The sequence below is a fragment of the Papaver somniferum genome, chromosome 4 (genome assembly GCF_003573695.1).
Source record: "Papaver somniferum cultivar HN1 chromosome 4, ASM357369v1, whole genome shotgun sequence".
Classification (NCBI taxonomy): Eukaryota; Viridiplantae; Streptophyta; class Magnoliopsida; order Ranunculales; family Papaveraceae; genus Papaver; species Papaver somniferum.
Window position 1 is genome coordinate 29,235,952 of NC_039361.1, and position 6,775 is coordinate 29,242,726.

At 36.3% G+C, this 6,775-nt stretch overlaps 1 long non-coding RNA gene across 5 annotated transcripts; it reads right to left on the reverse strand.

Moving 5' to 3' along the window:
* Positions 1 to 1,464: 1,464 nt before the first annotated feature.
* LOC113275039 lies at positions 1,465 to 4,986 on the reverse strand. 5 transcript variants are annotated; one of them, XR_003323408.1, is made up of 8 exons: positions 4,646 to 4,986; positions 4,125 to 4,247; positions 3,929 to 4,009; positions 3,602 to 3,759; positions 3,152 to 3,521; positions 2,793 to 2,971; positions 2,203 to 2,668; positions 1,465 to 2,051 (listed from the first exon to the last, which is right to left on the reverse strand). It is a non-coding gene; the product is annotated as an uncharacterized LOC113275039 (long non-coding RNA). The 5 variants fall into 5 exon arrangements; XR_003323407.1 differs by having other exon boundaries at positions 2,203 to 2,390; positions 4,125 to 4,284; positions 4,646 to 4,980; XR_003323409.1 differs by having other exon boundaries at positions 1,465 to 2,054; positions 2,203 to 2,390; positions 4,646 to 4,979.
* Between the last annotated feature and the right edge of the window lie 1,789 nt (positions 4,987 to 6,775).

Here is a 6,775-nt window from a genome sequence, read left to right on the forward strand (position 1 = left end):
CAATCAATTGGAGAATCCGACCTAACGGTTGTTGATTGATATTGATTGAAACTTGGATATTGGTCTTTGGTACCATCCAAGTCATTCCTTGTATTTGATTAGTACTCGCAGTTTCTATTTGAGGAAATCAAATAAAGAGAGAGATATAAACTCGTTGAAATACTTTTAATTGATTGAGTCTTGTTGATTCTCTTAAAATTATATTCGAGTTTGTCCATATAGATTGCTAAGCGAAATATTGGGTGGTGTTGTTAGACCCCCGCTTTTTCAATTGGTATCAGAGAAGGCAAACACGTTTAAGACCTTACAAGTCTGTGTTTGTAGCGATCTAACTCTATGGATATAGGTGATATCTCTATTAACGTACCACCAGTCTTCGATGCCTCTAATTACTTATGGTGGAAAATTTCTATGCGAGCTTTTCTTCAAGCACGTGATTTTAAATCATGGGTATATGTTGTTAATGGCTATGATGCTCCCGTTGTGGCAGTTGGAGATGTAAACGTTCCCAAACCTATTGGTTAATACATCCCTGCTGAGATAAATGCTGCAAAGAAAAATTCCGACGGTTTGAATGCTATCATACATGCCATTACCCCAAATCTTCAGCACCATGTGTCTAATTGCACTCGGTCTAAAGATGCTTGGGATATCTTAGAAACCGTATTCGAAGGTAACTCTAGTGAAAAGGAAGCTAGGCTTCAAAACCTTAATTCCGACTGGGAGAACCTTCGTATGGCAGATGAAGATACGCTTGATGAGTTTAATCAAAAAGTGTCTGAGATTGTTAATGCATCGTTTGCATTGGGTAAGACTATTCCTGAAAACGACATTGTGATGAAAATTCTCAGATCGCTGCCATCTAGATACGAGTCTAAGAAGCATGCCATCGTTGAGGGAAATAACCTTGATAATCTTTCCAGAAATACATTGGTTGGAAAGCTAAAGATCTTTGATCATGAGAATACATCCAAAATGGGAAAGGATGTTGCCTTTAAAGCACATAGGAACACTAAATTAGTTGATAAAAGTAAAAGTGTTTATGTCTCTAAGGATGATCAGTATGAGGATGATTTTTCGGATGAAGATCTTGACAAATCAGTCTCCTTGATCACAAGACAGTTTAGGGATCTTCTGTTGAAGAGAAGTAAACGGTTTTCAAGAGACAAACCTAGCACTAGTGGAAAAAAGCCGTTTTAAGATAGTCCGAAAGTGTCGTATAAGCCAATTATAAGACACTTTTCAATCGCAGCTGAAAGTGCCGTAGAATCAGTGTCTTTTTTTGGAACGACACTTCCAGTTTGCCTCTGAAGAAACGACGCTTTGGGGCTGTCACGATAAACGATAGTTGAATGGTGTCGTAGACTTAATTTTATATTAGAAAAAAAAATCAGTTGAATTCCAAAACTGGTTCAGCTGTCAGTGTTCCTGACTGGGCAGAAATAAATCTGACTGATACTCAAATTACCATTTAAATATAAACTTTTTATATTAGTTACACAATCCATGACTGAATTCAGTTGACAGTTGGAATCAAAATCACACAAGAAGAAGTAATCAAATCTTGAATTCATGCACACTAAGTCATATGTAAGTTTTAAGGTTCATAAAGACAAAGAGACAACTGAAAAATATTCATTCCTTGAACGTGGACTAGAAGAAGAGTGTGGACTTGCAGAAGGGTGTACACCTGCAACAGTATTGAGCAAGGGAGCCGGCCAGCTACTTGTCGACCAAAATCAGCTGCTACTTCCAACATTAAGTCTGGGCATATAGTTATCTAAAATAAAGCCACGTAACTAGTAAGACTTGCAATACAAAAATGCAACACCTTGTATATGGTAAGTTTCAATCAATAAGGTAAATTAAGATGCCAAACTTATAGTTTATTCGGTGAGTCTGTTTCCTTGTATAGAAAGCATGGAGCGCAAATAAATCAGTTCATAAAAGATCATGCCAAAACCTACGCCTCAGATCCACAATACAACTTTAAAATCTTCTTGGCAAGAGATCCAGCTGCAACTCTCGCAATGGTTTCCCTAGCCGAAGATCTGCTACAACCATGCATTTACAATTGTCAGCTATTTAGACACAAAAATGAGAATATTTAAATTCTATTATGCAAGTGACTTTTAAAAATGATAAACAAAATAGTATTACACAAATTATGAGCATGTCTGAATTAGGATAGATGTCAATCACCTTAGTATAGATAATTAGAAATGCAGACGTCCTTGGCGTTTCTTAGGTTTCATCTCCAGGTTTCTGCTTGGGCACACTCAAGATGAGAGCAGTTTGATCCTGAGTAGAAGCTGTAGAAGTTATCCAGTAACTGTTATCCCACTGTCAATGGGTACCATCACTTGGATATAAAATATCAAGCCCCCCAACTAGAAAAAACCACATAAAAATCTGGCATGAGTAATAGAAGCTTACATCATGCATTTATAAAAACTTGGAAAGAAGTGCAAGGTGACATGTTTAAAGAAACAAATGAATAATATATATATGACATATGCAGATTATTTTACTTTCTTAATTACTATCAAGAAATTAAGAAACAACACAGAACTCACAAACATGAAGTCGGTACTTCATCTAAAACATAGCTCTCTTTTTTTTGTGTTTAATAATCCACCCCAACACCATTGATTGATTAAGTGTTGCTCTGTTAACCCACCAATATGCATACATAAATACTCAATCCTCAATTTTGAAGGAGAGACTCATAACCCATATGTAGGTATAAGAGTTCTGTTAACAGTTTTAACTAGGAGGATATATAACCATACCTCCATGATGATTTGGCAGGAGCAGTTCTGATTGGATTCCAAGGATGAAAGAATGACCAAAGGCAGCAACAGGTGATGAACAGTAGCACAACAGATCAGGGTCAATCAAAGACAGAACTGCAAGATTCTTAACTGTGTCTTCCATCTCCTCATCCGATCTTGTTGCTTACAGATAGAACCTAGCAAAATTTGGCACTTAACATTCTCAGAACTGACAATGAAAAACAACAATCCTTGCAGAATCAGGGGCCAAAACAAAATGGTCACGAGTAGGCCAGGTTGGGCGCAGATGGGTGCAGTACGTCTCACTTGTAAATTGGAGAATATAACATAGAGACAGGACGGGAAGGAAACAATACCATCAGAAGTTGTAAGTGGTGAGCACAAAAGATTGGAAGTTGGGATCTCTTCGACTAAACCACTCCATTGCAACAACTTCACACCTGCTATACACATCGCTCCAATCTAGAATGTCTTTTGCCTTATACTGCACATATTTGTATATATAGAGTATCTATTGCAGACTATGTATGACTGAGTAATCCAGGTGAATGATAGTTTCCAGTTATACGTCTGATTTTCTTCTATTCTTGTGGCTAAGGTGAGGCAAGAAATTCCAAGCAATTGAAGCTTCTTTTTGTTTCTAAAGAAGCCTTGGCTTATTAAACTGTCCATGAGGCTTACACATAAGAACACTGTCTCTAACTTGATCTCCCTCACACCTGATTCCTGCATAATTTAGTTCATTCGTTAATGTACTGAACTAAAGAGATTAGGGATTGATTACACTAAAATTAACTACTACTTACAAACTAGACTTGCATCAATTATCCAGTTCTCTATTGATGGCCTCTGTTGAAGAAGAAAATCTCCATACACTGTTGTCAAGTAATCATCAAGAGTCACACGATTTGTTTCTCTACTCCTGAATTTGTTGCAATTATCTTCATGATATTCATCTTCAAACCTCAAAAAGTGAAAATCAAATCAAATGGTAAACAAAGTTCAGATTTGGAAAGTACTGATATAGATCGGAGGTTAATAGTTAAATAGTCTGGAGAGCATGACGAACTTATAACTTAGGTATCGAAATCTTTAAATGAAGTACATTTTCTGTCGAGTAGAACATAAATTACCTAGCAACAAACTGGCGAAAACCAACATGGAAAACTAGACTTTCCTTTGATTTGATAGGAAGCATCATAGGTGTCAAAAGGCTGGTAAAACAAACCGAACAAAGTTAACTACCACGTCAAACAAACCGAAGAAAAACTACCACATCAAACAAACCCAAGAAATTAAAAATGTTGTTTCAAAAGGCTAGTTGACTACCTTACAATGAAAACAAAGTGCACGGTACATTAATAGCTAGGAGTCTTGAATCCCAAACCAACTTTATTCCAGTTCCAAATTTATACCTTTCCAGGAGGATTTCCCTTTTCAGAAACTTTTGAGCTAGATAAAACAAATCACTAAATCAGACACTTTTGAGCTACATAAAACAAATCACTGAATCAGTAAGAACACAAATAAACATATGAAAGACGTAACATCAGTCAATTGAAAGATTTTGTTCTTCTCACCAATAGGAACCTTAATTTGCTTCAAATAATCAAAAAATACAAACCCAATTGAAATCAACAGTCAATAAAGGCGGTTTACAAACCCAATTGAAATCAAAAATTACAAACCCAATTGAAATCAACAGTCAATATAGAGGGTTTACAAACCTAGAGCAGAAAATAAACACTTTAAGCTTTACATCAAAATCCAATATATATAGAGATTAGGGTTTTATAAAGCTAATCAAAATCAAAACGAAATGAGATTGCAAGATCGGTGAGATGCAATACCTGTTCAGCCATGGTTGAGTATTCTTCATCACCACCGAAACCAACTTCTTCTTGTTCTTCTCCCCCAATTTGTAAAACAACCATCTGTTCCTAAAACGAAAAATCATTAGAATTACAAAACAAAAGAAACCCCTATAAAAATCAGAGTATATGAAAAAATCTCGCAGAATCATTAAATCCCTAACAGGGGGTTAGTCCTCAGAGTGATTTCTGGGGAGTTGACTGTATTTTAAATCTCAGGAATTTTGAGAGAGTTTGAGAGAGTGTAGGGAATTTGAGAGATTTTGGTGTTTCTGAGTTCTGGGAGTTTGGGGGAGTGTATGGAGTTTGAGAGAGTTTATTAGAGGGAGTTTGGGAGAGTTTGAGAGAGTTCACTCCTAACTCATTCTCTTTTAAGAAACAATAAACCCTCATTTGCAAATAACATTGATCTTTAATCAAAAGAAAATAAATAAATGAAAATGATCATATCTCTGTATCAATAGTATGTTATTTTGTGCAACGAGATAATTTTTTTCCCCTTCAATTTAACGGCCTCCATACAATTCTAACTCCCTTTATTTATTTCTGAAATTAGGGTTCTTATTTGGGGTGGTTAAGGGAGTAGTGGTTGGTCATAGGTGGTGATGGTAGTGGTGAGAAAATAGTTTTGACGGTGGTTGCAGAAGTGGTAATGTAATTCAACTCAGGGAAGCGCTAATTGTGAAGACTTCTACAATTTTTTTGCTGGTGCATCTTACGGGATATGTAGATCTAAACAAATCTATACATCCACACGTTTTCATGGACTCTAGATCACTATCCTAATATTTTCATAGAAATGTTTCACCGTATCATAATGGCCATCATCTGATAATCATTTCATCATGTTGGGAACAACATTTTTGTTGTTGAGATTTGAGAAATCCGTATGATTTGAAAAGAAAGATTTTGAACCAAATTTGGTTGTGAGACCAAAATACACTAAAATCTCTACTCTTTTGAGAGATTTGTTGTGAGACCAAAATACACTAAAAACTCCTTCAAACTCCCCAAAGAAACCAACTCCCTAATATTGTAGAGTTTTATGACTAACAGGGAGTTCAAGAGCTTTTTTTAAACTCCCCAGCGACTAACAGGTGTTTTCTAGGGAGTTTAGGAGACTCCTCTAAACTCCCCCACGACTAACGGGGATTTGAAGAGACTCCCTCAAACTCCCTCGGGACTAACAGGAGAAAACCCAAATACATTAAAATCTCTCGAACTCTCCCACGACTAACCCCCTGTAAATCTAAAAAGAATGGTTTATTATCTGGGTAAGAAACACCTTTAATCACCAACAAAGATTTGTAAACACCAAACCCCTAAATATCAGCGAAGAAAAAGAAAGTCTAGGTTTTTTTTTTTACAGAGACTAAGCTTTCGGCTATAATTGTGAGTGTAAACGAAAAATTAAGGTTAAAGTTCACCACCTTTTAACTTTTTAGAGATGAAGATGCAGTGAGATGAAGATGAAGATGCGATAAGAGAAGAGAAGTAGAGAGTTTTTTTTCTCTCAGAAAAACTGCAGAAGAGAAGAGAGTTGCGGAAGAGAGAGAGGAGAAAACGAAAAAAGTGTCTCTCTACCTGCTTCAGTGTAGAGATGGGTGTTTGTGAGATTTTTGTGTGGGACCATAGAAACTAGACTTCTCAAACGTCGTTGTACAAGTCAACTAAAATCTTGTCATAACGACAGATCGACTTTGGTCAAGGACACGTTCCATATGTTATTTCATTTTTCTGTATCTCAATACATGTTCTTTGTCGTTTCATAATGTCTTAAATATCCTTTTTTCCACTAGTGTAGGTCGTCAGATAAACCTCACAATCACGTCCCTCCTAAAAACATGAATGCCGACGAGGCTGATGACGAGGATATGCCACAGTGCTTTAAGTGTAAAGGTTTTGGTCATTTTGCAAACGAGTGTCCAAATCGTAGAAAATACACTAAGAACAAAGGTCTTGCTGTAACACTTGATGAGATGTCTGAGATCTATGATTCTGATGAAGACAGGAAATCAAGTGTCGGTCTTCTATGTGAAAATATTGATTTCGATAACTGTAGCAATACATATATCAACCTTGATGGTTTCAGTGAAGAGGAAAATCCAA